The sequence below is a fragment of the Sarcophilus harrisii genome, chromosome 3, assembly GCF_902635505.1.
Source record: "Sarcophilus harrisii chromosome 3, mSarHar1.11, whole genome shotgun sequence".
Lineage (NCBI taxonomy): Eukaryota > Metazoa > Chordata > Mammalia > Dasyuromorphia > Dasyuridae > Sarcophilus > Sarcophilus harrisii.
Window position 1 is genome coordinate 276548749 of NC_045428.1, and position 27062 is coordinate 276575810.

Below are 27062 nucleotides of genomic sequence, written 5' to 3' on the forward strand. Positions count from 1 at the left end.
ATGTGAGTTATAGGTACCTATATGTTCCATGCATACTTGTTTTTTATTATTTTTAGCGATATTTTTATTAATGTATTTCTCTGATTTTTTACCATATGGATGTGGTTTTGACTTCTCAAAAGTCACCAGTAGCAAACATAGTTATATGCTATATAACATAGCAAGTTATACCAAACTGGAAAGGTTTTGTGTACCAATCCAAAGACAGACATACTTACCTGTCACCTAAATTGGGGAGATTCATCATAGATATTCATTTGACTACCAAATGATAAACTGATCTGGCTATATTAACCCATGAAGAACACCTACTAGGAGATGATGAACAAAGTCATAACCAGCAGTTTTGGTGTCTCTCTTCATCAGGATATCATTCATTGAGTGGGGGAAAAGGAAGAAATTTCAGGACATCTTAAATTTGGAGAGACTACAAGAGTAGAGAGAAATATAGGTTTTAGGGAGGATTTATCTTAGGTTGTTGCTGCAGAGTTGGAGGTGAAAGGTGAAGAAGCAGCTATTGGTTTTCTACTTCTATGAATATTTCCTATTAACAAGTTGCAACCTCAATTGCTTTCATTTACTGCAGGGATATAAGATCTGTCATTACAAATGTTTTACATGGCAGCTACCTAGCACAAAGCCCTTGCCACCCCACTCTCATTCCAGGGGTTTTATTTGGTGGAGAGAAAACAACCTAACCCCAGATATTTTGAAGTACTAATGTAATAAGATCAAGCAACTTAGTCAGAAAGTGTGAAAGCACTTTTTTCCTCTGCTGGACTCACATGGATCAGATTCAGTTCTGGGACTACCCATAAAGAATTAACTTTCTCTTTGCCTCTTCATTACCACCCAGATTAATTCATGAAAACCTCCCAAAGAATGCTTATATAGCTGGTATTTTTTGGTTTTCCTAAATATGGTCACTCCATGTTTGCCACTCAATTTGCAATGAGCATATTAGGACTGGTACAACATATATTTCTTTCTTTTTGAGTGAATTTTATTATTTTTATTATAGCTTTTTATTTTCAAAACATATAATTTTTAAACATTGATCCTTGCAAAATCTTGTTTTCCATATTTTTCCTTCCTTCTCTCTACCCCCTCTCCTAGATCTCAAATAATCCAATATATGTTAAACATATTAAAATATATATTAAATCCAATATATGTATACATATATGCACAATCATCATGCTGCACAAGAAAAATCAGATCAAAAAGAAAAAAACATGAGAATGAAAACAAAATGTAAGCAAACAACAAAAAGAGTGAAAATGTTATGTTGTGATCCACATTCAGTTTCCACAGTTTTTTCTCTGGGTGTAGGTAGCTCTCTTGATCATAAGATCATTGAAATTGGCCTGAATTGTCTTATTGTTGAGAAGAGCCATGTCCATCAGAATTGATGTTCATATAATCTTGTTGTCATGTACAATGATCTCTTGGTTCTGCTCATTTCACTCAGCATAAGTTCATGTAAGTCTCTCCAAGCTTCTCTGTATTCATCTTGCTGATCATTTCTTATAGAACAATAATATTCCATAACATTCATATACCACAATTTATTCAGCCTTATTCTCCAACTGATGGGCATTCACTCAGTTTCTAGTTTCTTGCCACTACAAAAAGGGCTTCCACAAACGTTTTTGCACATGTGGGTCCCTTTTTCTCCTTTAGTACAGCATATATTTCACACTGCAAAAAACAAAACAAAACAAACAAACAAAAAAACCGGATAAAATATAGAAGCCCAAGAGTAAATTAAAAAACATAACGCATTCAAATAGCTCGATTGAACTGCTCTGGTAAAGATACTCCAGGTACTGAGAAAGGTCCCAATTTATTTCATCTGCATAACTCAAGGCATGAGTAAGATTAGCAAGGCTGTTTTTCCTACTCCCACATCACCAAGTCATGGCTTGAGACCTCACATTGCAAGGCAATCTTTTTGATAAGCATCTTCTTCCTTTTCCAGTCAGCACACTCTTATGGGGAATTTTCTCTAGGTGGCTGTTGCCCAAACAATGTAACACAGGAACTCCATCACTGGGGAAATTTTGAGCTTGCATGGAAAGACCATTCACAAAAGCTCCAGTTTCAGACTTGTGCCCAGATAAGGAAACAGAAAGAAAGAATACCACGGCCAGAAACTGGAGACCCAGGAGCTTTTCTTTGAGATTTGTCTGGGAAAGCACAAGTCATTCACCTAATATGCTATTCCTGTAAGTTTCCATTTTCTGCTGGGGAATGGGGGACAAGGAGAAAACCCTTATCTCTCAACCCTTTGTAGCAATTCAATCTGGGGAAGAGAAAGAAATACAGAGTCAGAGATTTGCCATTTCACAGTTTTTCCATTTAAAAAATCAATAGCATCTATTTTTATATCACTTTTTTCCACAAGATTGCCAATTTCCTGACATAGAGAGCCAATGCCCCTTTTTAAAAAAAAATGCAAAAGGAATAAAGCAGTTCAGCCAAACCAATTCATTGATCAAGTCTAACAGTAAGCCATATTCCAAATCCATGTTCTCTCACCTCCACAAAGAATGGAGGAATATAAAATTTCATTTCTCTTTTTGGGGATTTAGTGTGGTAATTGCAATTATACAGGGTTCAGTTTTAGTTTCATTAACTATTATTCTTACCATTGACACTGTTATAATCACTGTGGATGCTATTTTCCTGATCAAGCGTAAGCATGGGATAATGGACCCACAGCTGAACTTGCCATAAGAAAGACCTCAGATCAGATGATATCTTTGTTTATTATCTGTGTCACCACAGACAAATCACTTGCCCTCTCTAAGATCCCTCAAAGTGAAACCAGTAGTGTTGTAAAAAAGGGAAAAGTAGGGCAGATAGGATTAATTAGGGCAGGTAGGATTAAGTGCTCTAATAATCATCATACAGAAACCAATTCCCAGCTTCAGCATGCTAGAACAGTAGGATAGGGAAGTAGTTCCTATAGATCACTGATCAGGGAGATAAGAATCTGTGGTTCCCTTCTTAACACACTGGATGACACAATAGGAAACCTGGCAACCTCAGTGTCTGGATGTTGGATAGCTGAAAGGAATGGAGGGGGCTATTGTGCAAGAGTCCTGAAACCTATGTGATTTCCAACATTTCACTGGAGTCTCTCATGGCCACAGGAGTTGAAAACAACTCCTTGCTGGAAGACGAGCAGAGAATGGGAACTGTGTACTGAGGCCAGAACCACAACAGACCATCAAAAGACTGAGAGAGCAAAAGATCAAAGCAGAGAGTGGGGCATGGTGCCAGCAATGCCATTCATATTGTAAATGCTGTATACACTGCAGAAAAGACAGAACCAAATAAGGTCTGGCTAGCCCATATAAGAGTTCCTGACTGGACTGACTAGGACGTAATGTTCCAATCCAAGAAGAGAGGCTGAAAATATGAATAAGCAAAATAGGTAAAACATGTATTAATTCTGTATTATCAATTAAGATAAAGCCAAGGCAAAAAGCCAAAGGAAGACACAAAAACTATAGCTAAAGTATCAGAGAAAAATGGCTTGGTTACTTGGATTATAAAAAATGGATTATAAAAAACTTCTTCCAAAGTTGGAAGAAATTAAACAAAAGATAAAAAAATGATAAATGAAATGAGTATTTGGGAAAATAAAATTGAAAGATTAAATAGCTTAAGACAGAAGACAAGAAATCATTGCACAAGTAGCAGAATGGAAGAACTCAAAAATTCCATGAAAAAAGAAATATTAGAACAATCAAGAGACTGAAAAAATAGGAAAAAAATAGGTATTTATTTTAAGGGCAAATGTTCTAGCAAACAAAACAAACAGAAATAATTTTAAAAATCAATGGACTCTTGAAATCTATGAACAAATATAAAAGCTAGAAACAAATTTCAAGAAACCCTAAAAATTGTCCAGCTTTATTAAAACCAAGTAACAAAGTAAAAATAAGAAGAATCATTTCCAAAAGAAACACTAAACTAAAAATACTAAGCATGTCACAATCAAAATATTGCAAAAAATCCTATAAAGGAAAGAATTCAAGTATCAATGTATCACAATCAGGATCATACAAGACAAATGGTACAATTATCCTATAGGAAGGAAAATCTTATGATATAATATAACAAAAAGCAAAAGTTAAAAGGCTTAAAGCAAAGAAAAACTTACCCGAAAAATTGATTATAATTCAACTGGAGGAAAATGGACTTTTAACAAAGTGCAAAACTTTCAAATATTCTTGGTAAAAAGTAGTTATACAAAAATACTTTGATATACAAATGCAGGAAAGTGCTATCTATCCATCTAGAAACATATATAGATATAAATTATATGTATACACATGTGTGTATATGCATATATACATATATTTACATATGTTTATGTATATATGTGCATTTATATATATATATGTACACATACACACACAGAGACAAAGACACAGAGAGAGAAAGTGCTAATGAAACAGACAGACAAAACTCAGAGATAATATATTTGAATGATTGGAAGAAGGCCTGATACTGAATTACTTACATTTTAACAAGAGTGTCACAAGAAAAAAATTTGCAATTTTTCTTTAAAAAAATGCTGAAACTACATTTACCAGATTTATCCAGGAACTTAATTTACTTATATACTACTATATAAATCAAGTTACTAAAAGAATATTTAAAGAGTTTGACAAAATAATCAAAAAATCATGAAGAATAAAAGATAATAAAAGTTCAAGAGTAATTATGAAAAAAGTAATGAATAAATGATTTGGTATTGATTAAAAGAGAGGTTAATTAAGTCAATATATTAGGTACATGCAATACAGAAGCCAAAAACCAGAATAGCCTACTGTTCATTCAATCCAAAAACCCCAGTTATTGGGGGGAAGACATACTGTGTTGACAAATTTCTAGAAAACTGAATAGCAATATGGAAGAAATTAGGTTTAAACCAACATGCCAAAATAATTGCAAAATGGATATATGACCTAGACATACAAAGTTACATCATAAGCAAAGTAGAAGAACAAGAAATTACCTTTTCAGAAAGAAGAAGAATTTACAACTAAACAAGCCATTGAGAGAATTGCAAGTGCTAAAATGGACCATCTTAATTATAAAGAATTTAAAAGTTTTTGTACAAATCTGAGTTGACATTAGAAGGGAAATGAATAACTGTGAAAAAGCTTTTATGACAAGTTTGTCTGATGAAGACCTCATATCTTCAATATATAGGGAAACGATTCAAATTGAAGACTAAAAGTCATTCCCTAACAGATAGATGGTCAAATGATAAGAACAGTTTCCAAAAGAAAAACAAAATCTAATCAAGCATCAGCAAGCATGAAAAAAATACTCTGTGTCACTAATAATTAGAGAAATGCAAATTGAATCAACTTTGACATTGTGTTTCATATCCATCAGACTGGCATATATGAGAAAAGAGGAAAATGAGAAAAGTTGAAGGGGGTATGGGAAAATAGCTACATTATAGTTATTTTAATGGATCTTTGAATGAAGAAAGCCATTATGGAAGGCAATTCAGATCTGTGCCCCCAAAGTTAACAAGCTGTTCATATAAATTGATTCAGAGCTAACACTGATGGAAATCAAAGAAAACACATGCACATACATATATACATATGTGTGTATACATATATGTTAAATGTGTACGTATGTATGTATGATCCATCTCCCACAAAGATACCACAATCAGAATCACAAAAGACAAATGATGCAACTATCCTAAAGGAAGAAAAAAATCTTATGATTTATTCCCTCCCTCTCCTTCCCCTCCCCCCCCCACCAAAGCACAAGTTTGCTTATGGCAAAGAATCTGAAAAACTGATTATAATTCATCTAGGAGAAAATGGAACTTTAACAAAACACAGAATTTCTAGTATTCTTGACAAAAGACTGGATATGAGTAGAAACTTTGACATACAAATGTAGGCAAATTCAAAATGTATATAAAAAGATAACACATTTAAATAATTTTTATTGTAGTTCTTTTTCATGGTAGCCATAAACTACTTACTGACACAAACTGAATTTATAGTATTCATTGACATGGGGAATTCTAGGATAAAGCCTACTTTTTACTATTCCTCACAAACTACATTCCACTAAAATTCTGTGGGTTTTTTTTGCTGGGATGTCCCTTATTTCAAGAATGCACTCTCACCTCATCTCTACCTTTTTTTCCTTCAACTCAGTTGTCACCTCCTTTTTCTTTCCCCAACTGCTAATACATCCCTTTCAAAAATGTCATGGATTTCTTTTGTAAATATGTATAGTTATCTCTCTAGAGAGAATATAAATTTATTGATGGTGAAGATTTTTTCATTTTTTGCCTCTATGTCCCCCAGGGCTTAGTAGAATTTTATTACACAGTAGGTATAAAATAAATGTTTATTGATTTTTATTATGTTTGTTGTTTATTAATGTTTATTAAGGGAAATTCAAATCAACAATCAAAAAGTGAACTGAAACATGAAATATTCTTCATCCCTTACTATCTGCCACTGATAAGAAGGATTTCACTGATCAAGTGAAAAATGAAAATCTCTAATTGCTCTTGTCTTGTTTTCTAATGCCATTAATATTTTTCCTATCAGCCTCAGGAGCTGTCACTCTTAATTCCTTCTTTGAAGGAATAAACCAGGGATTCTTAAACTTTTTCCTCTACTGACCTTTTCAGCTGAGAAATTTTTACATAACCCCAGGTATATAGATATGTAAAATAGGTATATAAATTAAACATTTATTGAGAATAAATCACAATTTTACAACTTCCATATTCAGTTACAAGATCCATATGGGGTCACAATCTAGTTTAAGATACTGAGCCATAAACTAAATAAGAAAGTCAGCTGATTAGTTAGACTACCAAGAAACCTGGCATTGAATGTTCTTTTGACATGGCTAAGTTTTGATTTTACAGAATTCTATGGGAGGGTGAGAACTATGTAGCAAATTACCCAACTCCTTATACAGAATGGAATTTGAAAAGAAACTTTTACTAAGATTATATCAAATAATAGAATTCCTTTTAATTTATGTCTTATCACTATTATATATCAAAATATTTTAGTAGTGTTACAATATTACATATGTATGTACATATATGCACAAATATATGTGTTTGTGTATATACACCTATCTTATAGCCATAACATAGGAAGATTTATAATGCCTGAGCAACTGAATGAAATGCCAACTGTTTTCTACATAAGGAGACATTATGATTCTATTAATTTTACTTCAATTTCTGTTAAATTTTTCTTCATTATATAATTCATTTAAAAACATGTGTAAATCACCTCTGTGCATATGGAGAGTACTGTTCATCTCATATAAGCCATGTACATATAACAGATATAATTTAAAATTTAGAATATCCATGAAGGAGATATATTTCAGAACTACAGAGAATAGAAAATTAAAGTATGAAGTAAGAAGTAGAAAATATCAAAGGAGATAAAATTCTGTTGACATAAAATTCAAAATATTTTTGCAAAAACAAAATCAATGCTATTATAATTATAAGAGAAACAACTGGAGAAATTTTTTGCATCAAATTTATTTGAAAAGATATGATAATCATAATATATAGGGAACTGGATTAATACAATAATTTTTAATAGAAAAAAGAACCATTACTCTTTTAACAGTCAAAGTATATAACCTATTCTGGGATGAAATATAAATAAATACCTATTCCTTTTCTAATTATTATAATCTAATATTCAAATGATTGCTCCAAAATGCTAATCATTTACAATCTTGTCAAAATAGATATAACAACAACAACTTAGCTCTCAACATCTATCTTGTGTCTCTCTCTCTGTCCTCCCATAAATTTGCAATAATAAGTCCAACATGCTGGGATGTTCCTAATTTTCTTTTGACGTAGCCAATGGACTGTTCTTTGTTTACCTCTCATTCTTATTCCATGATTAAACAAGATGATTCAAAATAAGCTAGTTTAGTACCGAGAAGTACAGAATACTATGAAAACAGGAAGGAAAGTTCATTTGTACCTAGTGAAGATCAGAGGATGGGGAAGACAATCCTTGATTAACACGTGGTTTTTCAACTGATAATAAAAGCAAAGATATCTCTGGCATATTTTACACTTTCACTTTTCATAAATTCCTTCACAGCAAATACAAAAATACAATGTACTCATTTATGTATTCATTCATCTATTCCTCTAAACTAAGCAGCCATTATGCCCACTGTTATAATGATGTGACAGGATTTCATCATTCATACTGAAACTATATTCCAATTCATTAAGTCACAGAAAAAAGCCTTAGATATAATCTCTAGTCCCAGGGTCCTTAACCTGAGGTTTATGAACTTTAAAAAAAATACTGTTGACTATATATACAATATTTCAATATAATTGGCTTCCTTTGTTGTAATCTCAAGTAATATATTGCATGCATTTAAAAACATTATTCTGAAAAAGATCCCCAGGACTCACCCTACTTGCACAGGAGCTAGCACAAAAAAAGGGGTTATAGTCTAATAAATAAGGATCTGTTATTTAGGAAGAATAGGTAGGGGAGTTTACTCTGCTAGCATGTGATATCACCAGAATTAGAATGGATTCCTAGGTCAGTGTTCTTTCCATCGCACTAAAATTATTATCATTACATATACTATGAAGCTTTGATCTTCCATTAGAGTTGTTTCTTCCCCAACCCCAAGCACCTCCAAATCTTTCAGACATTTCACACATAACAAAATTTTAAAACAGAATATTTTCCCTCTGAAATCATTGGCCATTGGCCCCAGAAACCATCACACGGAGCAAAGAAGCAGTGTTTACATGTTCCAAGTTAGCAAGATGAAATCAGGGATGTCTTAATCCATTTGGAGTAGCACGTATAGCCACATATGGGAACCTGAGTGGGAAAGGAGAACTAAGTGTGGCATGTTTAACTTGGCCTTTGGACCAGCTGTCCTTTTCCTTATATGGATCGTTTTTCTGCTGCAGTTTATCAGAGAGGCCAAGTCTCAGCAGGAGGTCAAGTCTTTGCACTTTCCCAAAAAGCAGTAGCCAAACACGAAAGTGATCTGGGTGGGACATTTGCCATTCTCATCAAGTTCCTTTAGAATCTAAGATGCTCTTCTGAAGAACTATTAGGAGAGACAGGAATAAGAGTTGTGCAATGGTAGGCAAAGTTCTATACATTTTACATAATAGAAATAATTTTTGTATGGATAATCTGTACCAATCATCCAAGAGAGACATCAGTCATTCAGGCAAAATGTTTCTCCCAAAGTTCCCTTCCCAAAAAATCCTAAGCTTACAGCACTGTCTTTTGCCATTTCACTGTCATCTATTCTGTAGTGTCATGACTTAACAGGAAAGATCAATACAAGAAAAGCAGAATTTGCCTTGGTCAGGGAAGCTCCAGCATATTTTCTCCACTTTTTAATTTTTTTTTTACAGCCAGATCTCTGTGTTACTGCCTGCTTATAGCTGCTATCTTTTCATCTGACCTTCTCTGAGTTTCAGCATGTTCTCAGGAAGCATTTGAAAAGTTTAGTGATTAAAAAGAATAGAAACATTTAGGAATCACTTTTTATTAAAAAAAAAAAACTAACATCGTGAATAGATACGTTTTCATTCTTAACTATCGTTAAGTCATCTATATAATAAACTTAAAAACCAAGAAGTAAGGTCTCTCATCCCCATTTTCCACATGAGAAAATTGAGGCATAGAAGAGGTAAAGTAATTAGTGAAAATTCATGGTGAAGTAGCCAAGATGATATGAGAAATGGATTTAAAATACTGGATTCATAATCTGAGGACGAGGGTTCAGATTCTAATGTTGCTATTGTCTTTCCATATGACCTTGAATATGTCACATATCCTTTCTGGGCCTCAGTTTTCCCACCTATAGATGACCTAGATGACTGTAAATTGTCTTCCAGAATATTATCCTAATATTGAATCAGTAGAGAGAGTTGTTAACAATATAGAAATATAAAAATTGGTCATTCTGAAGTGCTTGCGTTGGTTTTTTTTTTTAATGAAAATTCTTTTAAAAGATGAATGCAAATGTCAGCTTTCACCAGAGAGAGTTTGCCAAATGAAAAACTTGAATTTTTTGGTATTGCCCCTAGTAATGGCTGTCTCCCCTATTAGCTTTAAGAGGCAGAAGCCCTGATTTAAGATAGAACTATGATAAAGGTCGAGACAAGAAAAATATTGCTGCTCTCTTCACATTTGCATGTCACCAGTCCCTAAAGGCCACAATACACTTTATTACTGTCTATACCCTGTGAAATAGTCAAACTGGGGAAACAGGATGGTATCCCAGACTTTTAAATATCCATTTTTGGCTTTCCAAGTCCTAAATTGCCATCTCCTAGGCAACAATGTCAACATTATTATCTCCTTTTGACCATGAGGTTAAATGTCCTTATACTCATAGGCAGTGGCAGAACCAGGACTTGGGAGACTTCAAACAAAGCTACAGTAATTGACCTAGTCACATTAACCGTCTGGATAATCCATGTTGTAGCATGAGGTAGTGGAAAAAGTACTGTATTTGAAATCATAGGAATTGGGTTCAGTTCTCAGTTCTACCCATTTATGGTATCACCACTATGTGCCCTTAAATCTATCACTTTACCTCTAAGGTCTCAGTTTCGTAATTTGTAAAATGGGATTAGATTCAATGATTCCCTGAGATCCCTTATGTTTCTAAATTCCATGATCACTGAGGATAATTTGCTGGTATAATGTTTTGTGTCAACTCATAAGTTATCTGGAATGATCAAGATGACCCATTCTCGACTTGGGCCACTTGCCAAGACTCAAATCTGGATTCAAAATTACTGATTTTATTAAATATGAAAAACATTTTCAGTCAAGAATTTTCTAAAGAAAACTTAATATTTGTGTGGAAAACAATGACAAAATTATTCTCTCTCTTCTTAAAAACATTTCTAATACACAGCATTTAGAAATGTAGTACTGGACTTGATAAACTTGCAAAGTTATAAAAAGATGGGAAGTTTGCTATGCTGTTTCATTAAAATCATATTCTATAGTGTCTCTACCATTAATGACTTAGACAGATTAAAGGACCTTTACATTTTTTCATTGACCTATTAATAATGTTATATTATGTCTTTGTTAAGTTAATAAAAACACTAAACATAATTATTAGCTCTCTACTGAAAAATAAATGAATAAACAAAATAACAGGCTCATAAACTTCAGACAGAACTTATATTCATCTAAGGAAAACTGCAAACAATGTTGTTAAAGATTCTTCTTGAGTCAGGAGTCATAAAGTATTTTGTATGTGTGATTCTTTGAAACTCTCTTTCTTTGTCATGTAGCTGTCAAAATGTTTCTTCTGCTATCATTGATCCACACAATATCAATGTTTGATTTTGGCTCAAATTAAACTACATGCCAGTAAAGGTTCGATAGCATAGTCACTTCTTAGAAATCTACACCCCAGACTAAATATATTGAAATGGACTTCAACTTCTCTTTACTTCAATCCTTTACTATGCTGGTATTTGCCATACTCCATGGCATCACTGAATGGTTATTAAAGTTTTCTATTGAATATGTATTAATAATGTAGAAAATGTAGATGATTGCAATATGAGCTTTCTGATAGTTGTTATGATTTTCCTTTCTATATACTTCAAAGGTTAAAATAAGAAAATCCATTATTGGTAAAAGAGTAAACCTTCTGGACTAAAACTCATCCTGCATGAGTTATTTTAAGATAGATTGCAAGGGACAGAAACTATGAGGGTACACAGATAGTTATAATCTTTTTTCTTTTTCTCACTAGGAGGATTCCTATTTTTATTATATTGGTTCAACCTACCCCTGAGCAATTGATATTAGTTCATTTATTTAGGTGTGATTTTATTAGTGTGAAAAGTGCTTTGTAATTGTATTCATATATAGTTCCTGGATTTTCTTAGTAGGTAGATGCCCAATTATTTTATATTGTTTACAATTATTTAAGTGGAATTTCTCTTTCTATGTCTAGCTGTTGGGATTTGTTGGTAATGTAAAGAAATGATGATAATTGATACATCCTACAACTTTGCTAAAGTTGTTAATTATTTCAAGTAGTTTATTTGATTCTCTAGAATTGTCTAGAATTATCTAAATACACCATCATATCATCTGCAAAGAGTCATAGTTTTGTTTCCTCATGGTCCATTCTATTCCTTCTGTTTAATTTTTTTATTGCTATAACTAACATTTCTGGTTCTGTATTGAATAATAGTGGTGATAATGGATATGCTTGCTTCACTTCTGATATAAGTGACTTGCCTGGGATTATACAGCCTATGTGTGTCAAAAGCAGCATTCAAACACAGATTTTTATGCTTCCAAAACCCACTCTCCACTCACTGTATTGTTATCAAAATGCAAATTCACATACTACTTTAGAATTTGTAAAGTGCTTTACATACATTATTTTATTTGCATGTAATGTGGAACAAATTTAATCTTCATTACTATCTATGAAATAGGTTTATGATTCTTGAAATTTCTTTTATAACTAAAATTTTCTTTACCAATATAATCCCTTAATAACCTCAATTGAGATGATATGTATAGTTTGTTTGGATAATTAGACTTGACCAGATGGAGCCCTTCTAGACATTAAGGGTCTCTCTCTCTCCAATATATTTAACCTTACTTGCAACCAGAAAGAACCTTCCTCCTACTCACCTTTATCTTTCTAAAATGGCTCTTCTTAAGGCAATGGTTTTGATCTAATTGGCTATTAACTCTCAAACTCTCCAGTTTAAAAATTGTATAATTTCTCAGTATCTTTTAAAAAGAAGGAAAGGAACTGCATAATTCTTCAGGCCCTTGGAGGATGCTAAATCCCTCATTAAGGCCTCTATTCTAAAAGAACCAAGGACCCCAGAATTTTATTTCCTCAGTAAGACTTTGCTTTTGCAATTCCTCTCATTGAAGGTAGAATAAATGCTCTGTGGAAGAATCATTCTCAGCAGCCAGCTCCCATGTTTTCCCACCAATTAGAAATCTTGGCTCTTCTATAGTTACAACAATAATCTCAAACAACAAGGAGCCATTATCTTTGATGGTTAACTACTTTCTTCATCATATCCTAAAAATGAGGCAATAGAATGTTGTAACTGTAACATTCTGAACTTTTGTTCAATCCTGCCTGTTATAAATTTGGCTACTTTAATTTTCTTTCTATTGGTTTCAGGTGCAATGAAAACATTATGCAAGGAATGAGTTCCATTCATCAAAAGAAAAAAGGACATTCCTGATATGCCATTTCATTGAAAATATTCTATCTTCTTTCCAACACTTCTATTTAGCAAAGTTTTTATCTCTCAAAGATTTTCTTTATAGCACCTCCTTGTCCTTAGCCCTTAAATTTGTGTTTTCTGATAGAGCAACAAGGTGATCTCTTCTGTCTAATCTATCTAATCAGACACATTCTTGTTCCATGGTCTTTTTCACCTGTTATATTGGCAAGAGATTCTTTGGTGTCACATCTGCTAAGATTATAGTATTTAGGAACCCAACTTTTTGTGTAAACTACCACTTAAAATCTGTGTGGTCTTAAGCAAGTCACTCAACATCTCCATGCTTCCATTCCATCATTTATAAAGGGAAGATATTGGATGGACTAGATCCTCTCTAAGGTATTCTCCAGCTTTATTCTTTACCATATTCATTTTAAGGTTTAGATATAACTTATTGATTAGGCACAAAAGAAGGGATTCAAGTGTCCTTCTCTGCTATTTTCTAATTTAAGGCAACTTCTTGAGTGCTTGGGATTGTAACCCACTTTTACTTCTAGAAGAAAATTACATGAATTAAATGAGATATGCTAGGGAACTTGAAATATTGTGGAGGGTGGAAAAGGCAATAAAAAAGACAAATCAGAAATAGAAGGATTATCTACAAGGATGTTGAAATCCCCTACATATGAATATAGAACAAGGAAATAGCCTTCTCTAAAAGCTCAAGTAAATGATAGGGAAGATAGGACTGACAAGAAAATAGATGATTCCTGTACAGGAAATTTAGATATAGGAATTATACAACAGATATAAATTAAAACAAAAGAAAGAAAAGCTCCATTCTTGATCAAGAAGAAAGGAACTATTGCTGCAAAATGGGGCAGATATTATCAGATATGGCCAACTTGTTGGTTTGTTCTTCTAAGTTGTAATTATTTGTTTCAAGAGAAGATTTCATTGGAGGAGGGTGGATATCCTAGAGACAGCTACCATTAGACAAAAATAGATATGTGATATGTTTTTGTATAGTGTATATATACATATGTATATATGTGTATAATTATTCTATATGTACTTCTATTTATCAGTCCTTTGTAAAGTCATTTTATCTCTCTTGGACTCAAGTCCCTTTATATATGACAGATGTTTCTATTTCAATTTCTCTTCCTCATAAACTATATGTTTCAGTTCAAAGATTGTCTTATCTAAATTTTGTTACTCTTCCAGGGCTGGGGTGCAGTTAATTTCATTCATTTAACAAAGATTTACTGAGTGCCTATTATATACAGAGTACTAAGCTGGGCACTGGAAGAGTAACAAAATTTAGATAAGACAAATTCTTTGATCTGGAACTTATAATTTATGATATTAAAGACAGAAATCTGTAATATACAGTGATATTATACAAAGAACTGATAAGTAGAAGTATGTATAAAAATTTTCGCTTCTATACCTATTTCTGTCTAATAGTAGCTATCTCAATAATAGCTTGGGGGGGAGAAAAAGAAAAGAAATTCACTTGTTCATTTTGTTACATATTTAAAAGGAATATCAAACTGTACATAGCATATTTGCAGTTTTATGTGCAATCATCTTTTTTATTATACTATGTTACAGAAATGCTTATTTTATTTCATATAAAATAATTTTTAAAAAGAGAACTGTATAATGTATAATAAGAATTTGAAAAAATTGTGAAGTTTTAGATAGGGTCTGAGAAGAAAGATCCTTAGAGATAATTCAAGAAGGAAGGGTATTTGAGGTGAATTTTAAAGATTATATTGGTGGGGTCAGCTAGGTGGTACAGTGGATAGAGCACCAGTTCTGAAGTTAGGAAGTCCTGAGTTCAAATCTGACCTCAGACACTTGACACTTCCTAGCCGTGTAACCCTGGACAAGTCATTTTACCCCAACTGCCTCAGCAAATATATATATATATATATATATATATATATATATATATATATATGTAGAGAGGGGCAAAAATTGCAGACTTAAAGAACAGTATGAGCAAAAATTTAAAAGGTGGGATGGGAAACAGATTATTTCCAGTTTCTCCCAGTTTAGAATTCATGATGGATAATAACTTATAGTAAGACTCAAAAGATGAAATAGCCCCAGATTATGGAAGATTTTAAATTCTAGGCAAAAATTTGACTCAGGGAGGAATAGAAAGACACAGAAAGTTTGGGGAGTTTTATTTGTTGAATAAAGAGAAGTGATAAAAAGAGATATATGCACTTAATTAAGCAACCTCAACAATTAACAACCATAAGAAGGATGACTTAGAAGGAAGGAGTGGAGGTGAGGATAAATGTAATGAAGCTATTTCAAATTTTCAAGCTCTAGGTGGTAGAATAGTAATAGAGATAATTAGACAAATGTAAGAGATGTTGAGTTGGAATCAAAAGAACAGAACTTATTGATTATGAGAGCTAAGAAATAAGAGAGAATTTAAGACAAAAAACCCAAAGTTGCAAACATGAGAGATAGGGTGAATTACAATGTTGCAAAAAGATATTGAGTGAAAGTGGAAGGAAAAGCAGGTTTAAAGGGAGAATTAATAAGATCAGGTTGAGACTTATTGATTTGGACATTTTGGTAAGGTATATTTATTTTCTTGTCAAAATGCTTTATTGACAGCTGATGATGTAGATCTAAAACTCAGAAGAGTAGACAGAAATATTAAGCAGTTAATCAACCAAAAGGCATTGATTAAGTGTATATTATAATCTCTGCACTGTCCTAGGAACTGGAAATACAAAGATAAAGGTAGATCAATTTACATCTATCAGAAGAAAACACACATACACATTAAATAAATATAACATACAAAATAAGTTCATTTTTCAGTTGTGCCAAACTTTTTTTTATCACATTTAGGGTATTCTTGGTAAAGACATTGGAATGATTTGCCATTTCCTTCTCCAGCTTATTTTATAGATGAGGAAACTGAAAAAACAAAAAAAAACCTAGGGTTAAATGATTTGCTCAGGATCATACCGTTAAATAAGTATATAAGGCAAGATTTCAACAGGACAGGAATGGTGTACTGAGGAAAGGAAGCCCTAGAAGTTATAATGAAAAAGGAGGAAGTTATGTTTAACATATATTAGATTACTTGCCATCTAGGGGAGGGAGTGGAAGAAAGGTGGGAAAAATTGGAACACAAGGTTTTGCAAGGGCTAATATCGAATAATTGTCCATGCATATGTTTTGAAAATTAAAAGCTTTAAAAAAGAAAAATAAATAAATATTTTAAAAAGAGGAAGTTCAGAAGCAAGCAGCTACACAGCAGTGTGGCTAAGACCCTAGGAACTGAAAGGATTACATTTTGAAGGCCATGATCAAAACAAGATCCTAGATGATATATTTCAAAAAAAAATTTTTTTTAAACTGCTGGAATCTCTTAGAACCAGATTGCAAAATGGAAATAGAAAGTATACATCAGTCACCTCCTAAAACCCCCAAATGAAAACTTTTATGAGTATTATAGCCAAAATCCAGAGTTTCTAGATCAAAGAAGCAATATACTAACAATTGTATATAAAGGTCAAGAATTCTGAAAAGATGGAGTAGATGAGAAAATTCCAGACTCTCCAGATTCCCCCCAGAAATGAAACAAAATTGTGTCTCAAGGCCAATATAGATAGTGAAAAACAATTAAGACCTGGAGCAGAACTGGGGTCCTCTTAGAACAATTCCAGAAGACGCTGAAGAAAGACCCTAGGAGGAAGGATTAATGAGTATGAAGGGTAAAGCGTTCCAGACTAACTCCACAGAAACAGCAAGCCAGGAGTCCTGAAGCTAGTTGGGTTTGGAAGTAGCTTCAGCTCAAACCATAGTAACTTTCACCTCCTATACATTGTGGGGAATAGGAGTCCTGGAAGATGGAGGGAACCTCTGCTGATTAAAAAGGTCAGGCTGAGATGTACTGTTGAGATGAGCCCCTGGACAAGAAAGAACCAGCACAGCCAGTGAGTGCAGAAGCAGTGGGGCAGGGACACTGCTGGCTATGGACACTTGCAACAGGATAGAGTATTTGGTTTGGAGTTTCAGGTCAGAGGGAGAGCTGAAGTGAAGCCAGAGATACGATTCCCCACTAGATTAGAGGTGGTTATAGTAATACATTCTCATTTTTTAAAAGATAGGCAAAAAAGAAATAACCCAACCACAGAAACTTACTATGGGATAGGGAAGACCAGAGTTCATCTTCAGAGGAAAACATTGAAGTTTTAAAAGCTTCTCCTACACCAAAGAGTATATTAAATGGCTACCTACCTCCCAAAAAAATTTATAGAGGAACTAAAAGGCCTTAAAAACCAAATGAGAGAAGAAAAACTAAAAAAAGAAAGAAAGAAACATCCAAGAAAAACAAGATTTTGAAAAGAAAGTCAACCAATAAAAAAAGGCAACCCAGAGTAGGAAAAGATATATAGATTAATGGTAATGGAATAAAGAGGGAAGGAAAGGGTAGAGAGAGAGTATAAAAGAAGAATCCATGAGTGGGGAGAGGTTAAGTAATAATTAGGTAAGTTAAAGAGTAGAATTAAAAGTAGAAGAGTTAACAGGGATAGGAAATAAAAGATATACATAAACATAATAAAAATCAGGAACAAAACTTATTAGAAAAAAATCATTGATCTCAAAGTTAAACTTAAAGATTCAATCCAGAGAGAATTTTACATTATATCTCAGTCTCATTAATATTGTTTTAGAGGCATGTTTATGTATGTATAAACATGTATGTATATATATGTGTGTGCAAGTACATACACATATATGTTTATATACATACATATATAGGTATGTGTAAGTATGAATACACACACACACATGCACACATACATACATATATTATAAATATATCCTGCTTAACTGTAACCTGCTTGGGGGAGGTGGGGTGATGGGGTGAAGAAAAGGGGGAAAAATAAATTTAAAAATGTGCAACAGAGAACAAAAGAATAATCTACAAGGAAGCAAAGAAAAGACAGATAGTCCTGAATATATTCTCTTCTATTATTATGTATGCTTTCTTGAATTGGAAATTTATTGTTACAAATTTTGAATCTTCCCTGATATTCTGCTGGGCACATGATGATGTTTTGTTTTGTTTTTCTTTTTCTATTTTGTATTTAGTGTAAATAAATATTTTAAAATTATATACAAAGAAAATACATAGGGGATAAAAATTATAGATGATCACAGAAGTAAAGCACCAACATTAAAGAAAACTGAGAAAGTTTCTTTTAGAAATTAATTATTTAGCTGAGCCTTGAAATAAGCCAAGGAAAACAAAGGAGAGGGAGGGGAAAATTTTAAAGCATAGGGAACAGGCAGTCAAAATGCATGGAATTGGGAGATGGACTGGTTTGTGCTAGAAACAGCAAAGAGGCTCAGTCCCTGGATTGCAGAGTTTGTGGAGGGGAAGTGAAAGAAAACTGAAAAGACAGAAATGGGGCAGGTTATAGAAGATTTCAAAAGTCAGAAGGAGGATTTTGTATTTGATCCTGGAAGTAATAGTGAGCTATTGGAGCTTATTTAATAGGGGGTGGAGGGATAGTGAGATGGTCTTGTCTAAGCTTATAGATAATCCTTTGATAGTGATGATAAGAAAGCAGGTATAGAGAGAGGAGAAAGAAAATGTTTTGAGAAACTCTTACAAAAAATAATTGGAAAAATGATGAGCAAGAAAAAGAGACAAAGATCAGTTTAAAAAGTAGGAAGATGAGGACAGTGTGATGCCTTTGAAACTAAGGAAAGAAAATGTATCCAGGAGGCAAGGATGATGAAAGGTGCTAAAAGCTGCAGAGAAGTTGAGAAATACAAAGCTTGAAAAAAATGCCTATGGATTGGGCAATAAAGAGGTCATTGATAAGAGAGTTTATTTTTGAAAGAACAGTTAAAATAGAGTTGTGAGGATAGAGGTCAGATTTAAAGGGCAGTGAGTGAGAAGGTAGAGAAGAAGCTGCTCTCCATTGTGCTGCTGAAAAGCTGAAGGCAGGAAAGTTGGGGAGGAAAATGTCAGAAAAGGAAAGGATAAATCTAGAACAAGGACAAGCAGAATAACCACAAAACTTATAATTGGAGGGAGAAAAAGAAAACACTAATAGAGGAGACAAGATGTTTTGTGATCTTTTTTCATTTCTTTCTATAGAAGAGCATATTAATCACACTCTCATCAGGAGCTATCTTTTTCTTGTAGTGACATGTCATTGCTGTGGATTAAATGGCCTTTTCCCAACAGCATCACACAAAATCATCTGCACCTTACCCACACAGATCATTTTCACAGTATCTCTCCATTGTAGAACTTGGAGGTGTTTATCCTTAATTCCACAAAGGGGGAAGTCACAGGCAGTTGGGGAGGATATAAAGACTCTTTGTTTCCAAGGCAATGCAGGACTAAAGAAATACACCATACTGAGAGAATCTCAACTCAAAATTGGAAGGAGAGTGGTATAGTGGATTTTCCATTAAGGAATAATTGTTTTTGGAATGATAAGTAAAGAAGAGAAGTCACATGTCAAGGCTCTCAGTATAACTGGAATTTTAAAGGGTTTTACTTTTTAGTTTGTTATTTTGGATCAGATGTTATAAAACATATTCAGATAAGTTGGCTTTATTCAGCTATACTCTGATTTTTGGCACATTGAGTCTGATTTAGGAGTTAAAATCAGCAAGAGCCAAACTTTAGATACAAACACATTTCTTCAAAGTTCCAAGACCAGATGATGTTTAAGGATAAAAATAAAAGCTTGGTGTTTACTGACTTTAATAGGTTGATTGTTGACTTCATCCATGATTGTTTTCTATAGAATGGGCTTTATTCAAACTTTGGCATACATATAGAAAAAATATGGATGAGATTAATTTTGAGATGTAATGTTTTTGTGTTCAAAAATAGCTTTATTTTTTGGGCCTACATATAGCCACTCTGCTATCAAGATTTTGCCTTCTATCCAGTTCCTTTGTTTAGTCTTCCTAATCAATCTCTACCCCTGACTCCATTCCCCTCAATGATTGTCCTTTGTCTCAGACAACACTATTCTGACTTCAGTTAAGAATCTACTCTATGAATCATCCATCTTTAACCACGAATTTCATATTTTATTTTTCTGCTCCTATGTCAACATCTCAATAAATACATCACATATTTGTTGTCTATTCCATGGTTATTTATAGACCATCCTTGACTTACAAATCATATAAATATACTTATAATAGGAATCATATGTTCTCATAAGTATCACATGTACTTATCATACAAATGATCCACAATTACAGTTGAGCATGGGGCATTCCTCAATTCAGAATGTGTAAATAGTGTTTGACTAGGTTTCTTCTATTTGTCCTTTAAAATAGAAGTAGTCAATAAATTATTCATATCTAAGAGTCTCTACTTGCTTCTATTCACTGAGTCCCCATTGCCTTGGGCCTCTACCCGGGAAATAATGTTCTCCAATCAATCAATCAGTCAACAAACATTTAGTGAGTACATACTATGTGGTAGAGTATACAAGGATCTGGAATTACAAATGAAAGTGCCCTGATCAAAGTATCTTAAACTTGATAGAGGGAGACAACACATATATGTATAGGTTTGTACAAAACAAATACACACAAAATAAATACAGTGATTTTTTTTGGGGGGGGAGTAATACCAGAAAGTAAGGGGAATATATGAGAAAGACTTTATATTAGAGTCAATGTTTTTCCAAGGGGAAACCGTAGTGCTGTCATGTGAAATGATTGAAGGCAGCAAAATGGCACAGTGGATAGAGTGCTGAGCCTGGAGTCAGGAAGACCTGAATTCAGCTTCAACCTTAGACATGTACAAGCTATAAGATACTATGAAGGCATATAGTCTCTGCTTGTCTTCACTATTAAGTGGGGATAATTAACAGTACCTACTTCCAATGTTGTTGTGAAGATCAAATGGAGGATCATTTGTAAAATCCTTAGCATAGTGCCTGGCATATAATAGGACTTGTTTTGTTCCTCCAAGTCAGAATCTAGAATTTGCCTTTTCCTAAGAATAAATGTAAAATTTAAAAAATATACTTCAGTTTGTTTTCAGAGTTCATCAGTTCTCTCTCTCTGGAAGTAGATATCAGTTTTCATCACGAGTCCTTTGAAATTATCTTTTATCATTATATTGATCAGAGCAGTTCAATATTTTCCAGTTGATCATTATTACAATATTGTTGTTTGTTACTATATACAATGATCTCTTGGTTCTGCTCACTTCATTCCACATGAGTAAGTGTTCACAGATTTTTCTGAAACCATCCCTTTTATCATTTCTTAGAACATAATAATATACTATCACAGCCATATATTACAACTTGTTCAGCCACTTCCCAATTAATAGTCATCCTTCAATTTCCAATTTTTTTGCCACCACAAAAAGAGTTGCTATAAATATATTTGTACATATAGATCTTTTTCCTTTCTCTTTGTCTTTTTGGGACACATACTTGATAGTGATTAGCCATATATTATTCATGACACAATCATTTTATCTAATAGTATACTCCCTTGTTAGGGAAATGTGACTGTTCATAACCATAGAGTGGACCATCAGGTGATGGATGATCTTTTGGTTACAGATATTCATGAATACTACCTACTAAAGCATAGAAGGGGTCACAGTTTACAATGAGAAAGAACTCATGTTCTGTCTTGAACTTAAAGTCTAGCAGGGGTCCTCAAACTTTTTAAATAGGGGATCAGTTCACTGTCCCTCAGACTGTTGGAGGGCCTGACTATAGTTAAAACAAAAACTTTGTTTTGTGGGCCTTTAAATAAGACCTGGGTGAGGGGAATAAATGTCCTCAGCTGCTGCATCTGGCCCTCGGGGCCGTAGTTTGAGGACCCCTGGAAGGGGAAAAAATGAAATGTAAAATCAGCTCTCCTTTTACTTTTGGGACTTTATCTAGCCTTTGTTTAAAATGCCTGCTTTTCTAGACCCATTCTCCTGAAATGCATCCTGGAATTTTTATTTTAAAATTTTTGCTTTATAGAAATTCATCATTTGCTAGCTGGAGGAAGGTGAAATTGGGGTTTTAGAAGGCAATGTGTAATTGGAGTTTGAGAAGGCAAGAGAAGAATAATAATGGGAAAGTTAAAAAAATGTAAAACTTAGCCAGAAAAATCTTATACCAGACTATGTAATCTGTGCTAGACTTTCACATAAAAAAATCAGTACCTTCCCATTTCTTTTCTTTTTTTAATAAATTTTCATTTTTATTATTATGAACTTGAAAAACATCAACAATCATGAGCGTTTTCCTTTACAAGGAAGAATAGGAAATGGAAACCATATCCACTAACTGTAGCTTGTTTTTACATACTTTCAAGTACTCATAATAATCACTTATGTTGTGATAAAATCTACATTGTTAGCAATACTTGAGTTGTTTAATTTTAGTTCATTCTGCCAGAGTTTTAATGAACAATTTTTGCATCTAAGCAGATCTCAGGACAGATCAGGTCAGTAGAAATTAAGTAAGAAAAGGAAAGAGCTCAATTTGGGTGTTGCTGTGGAAAGAAGAAAGTGGGCATCTGCTAGTTTCTCATTAGAATTATGTTCTAAGCTCAGTTGTCTCTGAGGTTTGCTGAAGGACTAAAAGTGCTATTTAGGATCCTCTCAATTTCAATATTCTGAATTAAAAATTCCAATTTGCCACTACTAGTTATAGTCCTGATCTCTTCTTCAAACCCAGAGCTACTTCATCTTTGTCCCTCTATCTCCTCAGGGTTCCATCATGTTTTGTCTCCATATTTTGTGTGCTTTCAGGTTCTCAGCCTTTTACTTTTTCCTTAGATCTGATCTCTGGTAAAGTGGTTACAGTCCTCTACATAGAGTCAGAAAGATCTGAATTCAAATCCAGCTTCAGACACTTATTAGCCATGTAACCTTGAGTAAATATTTGTCCTCTGTTTGCCTAAAATTCTTCAACTGTAAAATGGTAATAAAATAGCACTTATCTCCCAGAGTTGTTGTGAGGATCAAATAAGATAATTATAAAGGGCTTAGTTTAGAACCTGAAACATAGTTGTTGTTCAATCATTTTTCTGTCATAACCAATTCTATTTGAGTTTTCTTGGCAAAGATACTAGAGTATCTCCAGATCATTTAACAGATGAAGTAACTGAAGCAAACAGGATTAATTGATTTGCCCAGGGTCACACAGCTAATAAGTGTCTGAGGCCAGATTTTAACTCAGGAAGATGAGTATTCCTGACTCTAAGCCTGATGCTGTATCCATGTCTCACCTAGTTGCCCAGGAAACATGATTGGTACTTTAAAAAGCATATTCCCATCTCTTCTTTTCCTCCTACAATTCTAATACTATAATATTAGTAACGATGCTTATTGAAAAGACCATTTGTGGCCAATGGTCCTCTTTATTTCATTATCTGATTGTCATTGCAGCCGTTATTTGAGGTCTTTTGCTATTTGCTGATTTGTCTCTTAAATGGTGGTGGGTCCTGAGCCTTTTTTCATCCAAGAGTCACTCTATTCTCAGTTACTATGTACCAAAGAAAATGTTGCTATTGTTTATCAGCAGTCCACATCTCTGCCACAGTCAAAAGTCTAAAGCTGTATGGAGAAATTCCAATGAGACAATTCAATATTACATAGTTGTCAGAATTATTCATTCTTTTTCACTTATCAGTTTCTTTAAAAGGGCATCTCCTACTCAACATGAAGACTATATAAAGGCCTTCAGCAGTTTTCAACCTTTAATCTTTAATAACTGGTTGTAGGCACGATAGGAAAAGTCTGTAAGCAGTTTTAAAAGGCAAATATATATAAATTTAGGATAATTGAATAGCTAGAGACAATGTATTCTTGTTTTAGACCCTGTTACAAATGGAAAATGTTTCTCAGAGGTACATTCAATCTAAATGCATCCCTCCTCCAAATTCCCCTGTGACTCTTGCTGACACCCCCATTCTCCCAGTAAGCCAAGTTTAGAATGTCAGAGTCATTCTAGACTTCTCTATCTTCCCTTCCCCTTCCACTACCTAATCAGTTGTCAAGCCTTATTGATTTTGTCTCCAGACACTTTCTTTGCTCTGCTTTCTCCATCTTCCATCTGTTCAAATAGTTTTCAGTTCAGGTTAGGCTTACACCATCTCTTACCTAAACTAATAATTATAATAAAACTAGCTCCTGAAGTTTTTAACTCATTTCCTAAGTTCCAGGATTTGTTGGTTTGTTGTTTTCAATCTCCAGCTCATTCTCCAGACAGCTGCCTAACTGATGGCCCTATTTTGTGGATTTGATTGTGTTCCTCTACTCAAAAAATCTTCACTGGCTTCCTCTTGCCTTTAGAATAAAATACATAATCCTTAGGCTGGCATTTAAAGATCTATTTTAGACATCATAGTTCCCACCTAACTTTCCATTCTTATCTCACATTATTCCCCTGCACAGATTCTGATAAAAATCAGACTATTCAACTAATATCATTCCATGTCCACTAGTTCTAGTTAATTAGTTTCCAGCTCATCTTTGTGTTTTTGCATAGATTGTTTCTATGTCTTGAAGGCAATCAGCTTCCTTCAAAGCCTATTTCAAAGGGTGCTTCCTGTAGGAGATCTCCCCTGAATTGTTAGTACTCCTTTCAGTTTGAAATAATTTTACATTATTTTGTAAATATTTTGAATTTACTTAACAGTGTATGGGTTTTCTCTCTCCCAATTAAATGTACGCTCTATGAAAGAAAGAACTTAACAATATTTTGGTCTTTTTATGACTAACAAGCAGCAAAATCCTTTGTATTATTTTTTTCAATCCATGATTTAATTGATGTGGGAACTCCTGGTCTTGAAGCTCTCTTTACCAAAGCTAATTCTCAATTCATTTTTAGTTAAAGTCTTAGTTGCTTTGGTTGAGAGGTAGATAATATATCTATGGTTTTACACACACACACACATACCATTAAGGTCCTATCCCATCCCAGATTACATGTGTACTCTTTCTTTCTCTCTTTCTCTTTGTCCCTCTGCCTCTGTCTCTCTGTCTCTCTGTATATACATATATACATTCATATACATATATAAATATATGTAAATGTATACATATATACACACACACCATCAGGTGGGTATAGAAATATACATACACATTATATATGTATGCATACATGTACATATGTAATGTGTATACATAATACATTATGTGCAAGTGCATACATGTATATGGTTATGTATATTCATATATTTAAATCTTTGTGTTTAAACATGTACACAAGTGTATATGTTGAAGCCTGAAGCACACATTGCCAGAGCTTGCTCAGTGTTTGGCAGGCTCTGAAAGCAAGTATAGAAGAAGAAAGGTATTATACTGACTACCAAACCAAAGGTATACAGAGATGTTCTGATCTCATTGTTGTATGCCTGTGAAACCTGGACCATACCAGCTCTATGCCAGGAAACTTAATCTCTTCCATTTTAATTGTCTTGGGAAGACTCTGAAGATCACTTGGCAGGATAGAATACCAGACATTGAGGTCTTTTCTTGAACCAAACTGCCGAGTGTTCAGATTCTACTATAGAAAATAACTTCATTGGGCTGGCCACATTGTTTGAATACAAGTGTACACTTGCCAAAAAGACATTTCAGTTACTATGCCTAAGCTCACACAACCAGGGTCTGCCAGATTTTGGTCTTGAATCCAATTCCTCTAAGTTTCAGCCTAATGATATTGATTTATAAGAAGGAAATAAATCAAGTGAATATGCACTTCAGAAATGGAAACCTTTTCTTGATAGCAATAATAGCATTTATATAGCCCATTCAGCTTTGAAGATTTGCTGGAGGAGAGGAAAATGTCAGAAGGCTGGAAAGGCAAGAAGAGGCCATGTAATGAGAGGATTTAATGCCAAACAGAAGATTTTTTATTTGATCCTGTAAGTTATATGGAGCCACTTTAGTTTATTGACTGGGGGAGGGATTGACATAGTCAGACCTCACTTTAGGAAAATCACTTTGATAACTGAGTGGAAATGGACTGGAGTAAGGTTGAGACTTGAGGAAGAAGACCAACCAGAAGTTTATTCCCATAGTCTAATCAAGAATAATAAATGTCTGTGCCAGAATGGTAGAATTATCAGAGACAGAAGATATATAAGGGAGGTATTTCAAAGGGAGAATCAATAAGACTAAGATATTACAGGTGAGAATGAGCAAATGAGCGTGACATCTAGGTTGTGAGCTTGGATAATTAGGGTAATGGTGATGTCCTCATTAAGGAAATTAGGAAGCCAGAAGGGTTCTGGGGAAAAGATAATGAATTCAAGTTATAATATATTGAATTTGATACCTATAGAATCTAGGGTTCAAATTATCCATCAGACAGTTGGACATGCAAGATTGGAAAGAAGCTGTGGCTTTATAAATAGATTTGAAGATTATCTGAATAGAGACTACAGTTGAATCCACAGAAACTGATGAGATAATTGAGAAAAATAATATATAGACAGAATGAATGAAGACACAGGAGAGTAAATTAAGAAGGAAAAGTCAAACTGGTAAGAGAACTTGGAGATTAATCTTTAATTTTTTTCTTTTTCATTGTGAATTTAACAATCAAATACTTCAATAGATAAATAAAAGAGAAGGGGACTATAAAAATAGACTACAAGTTTTGATTATAGCTTTAAAAATAAATCCATTAAGTTTTTAAAACAGTAACAAAATTTTTCCATTTGTGAATTTTTTTCATTTAAAACATTTTATTGATTTTTCTTT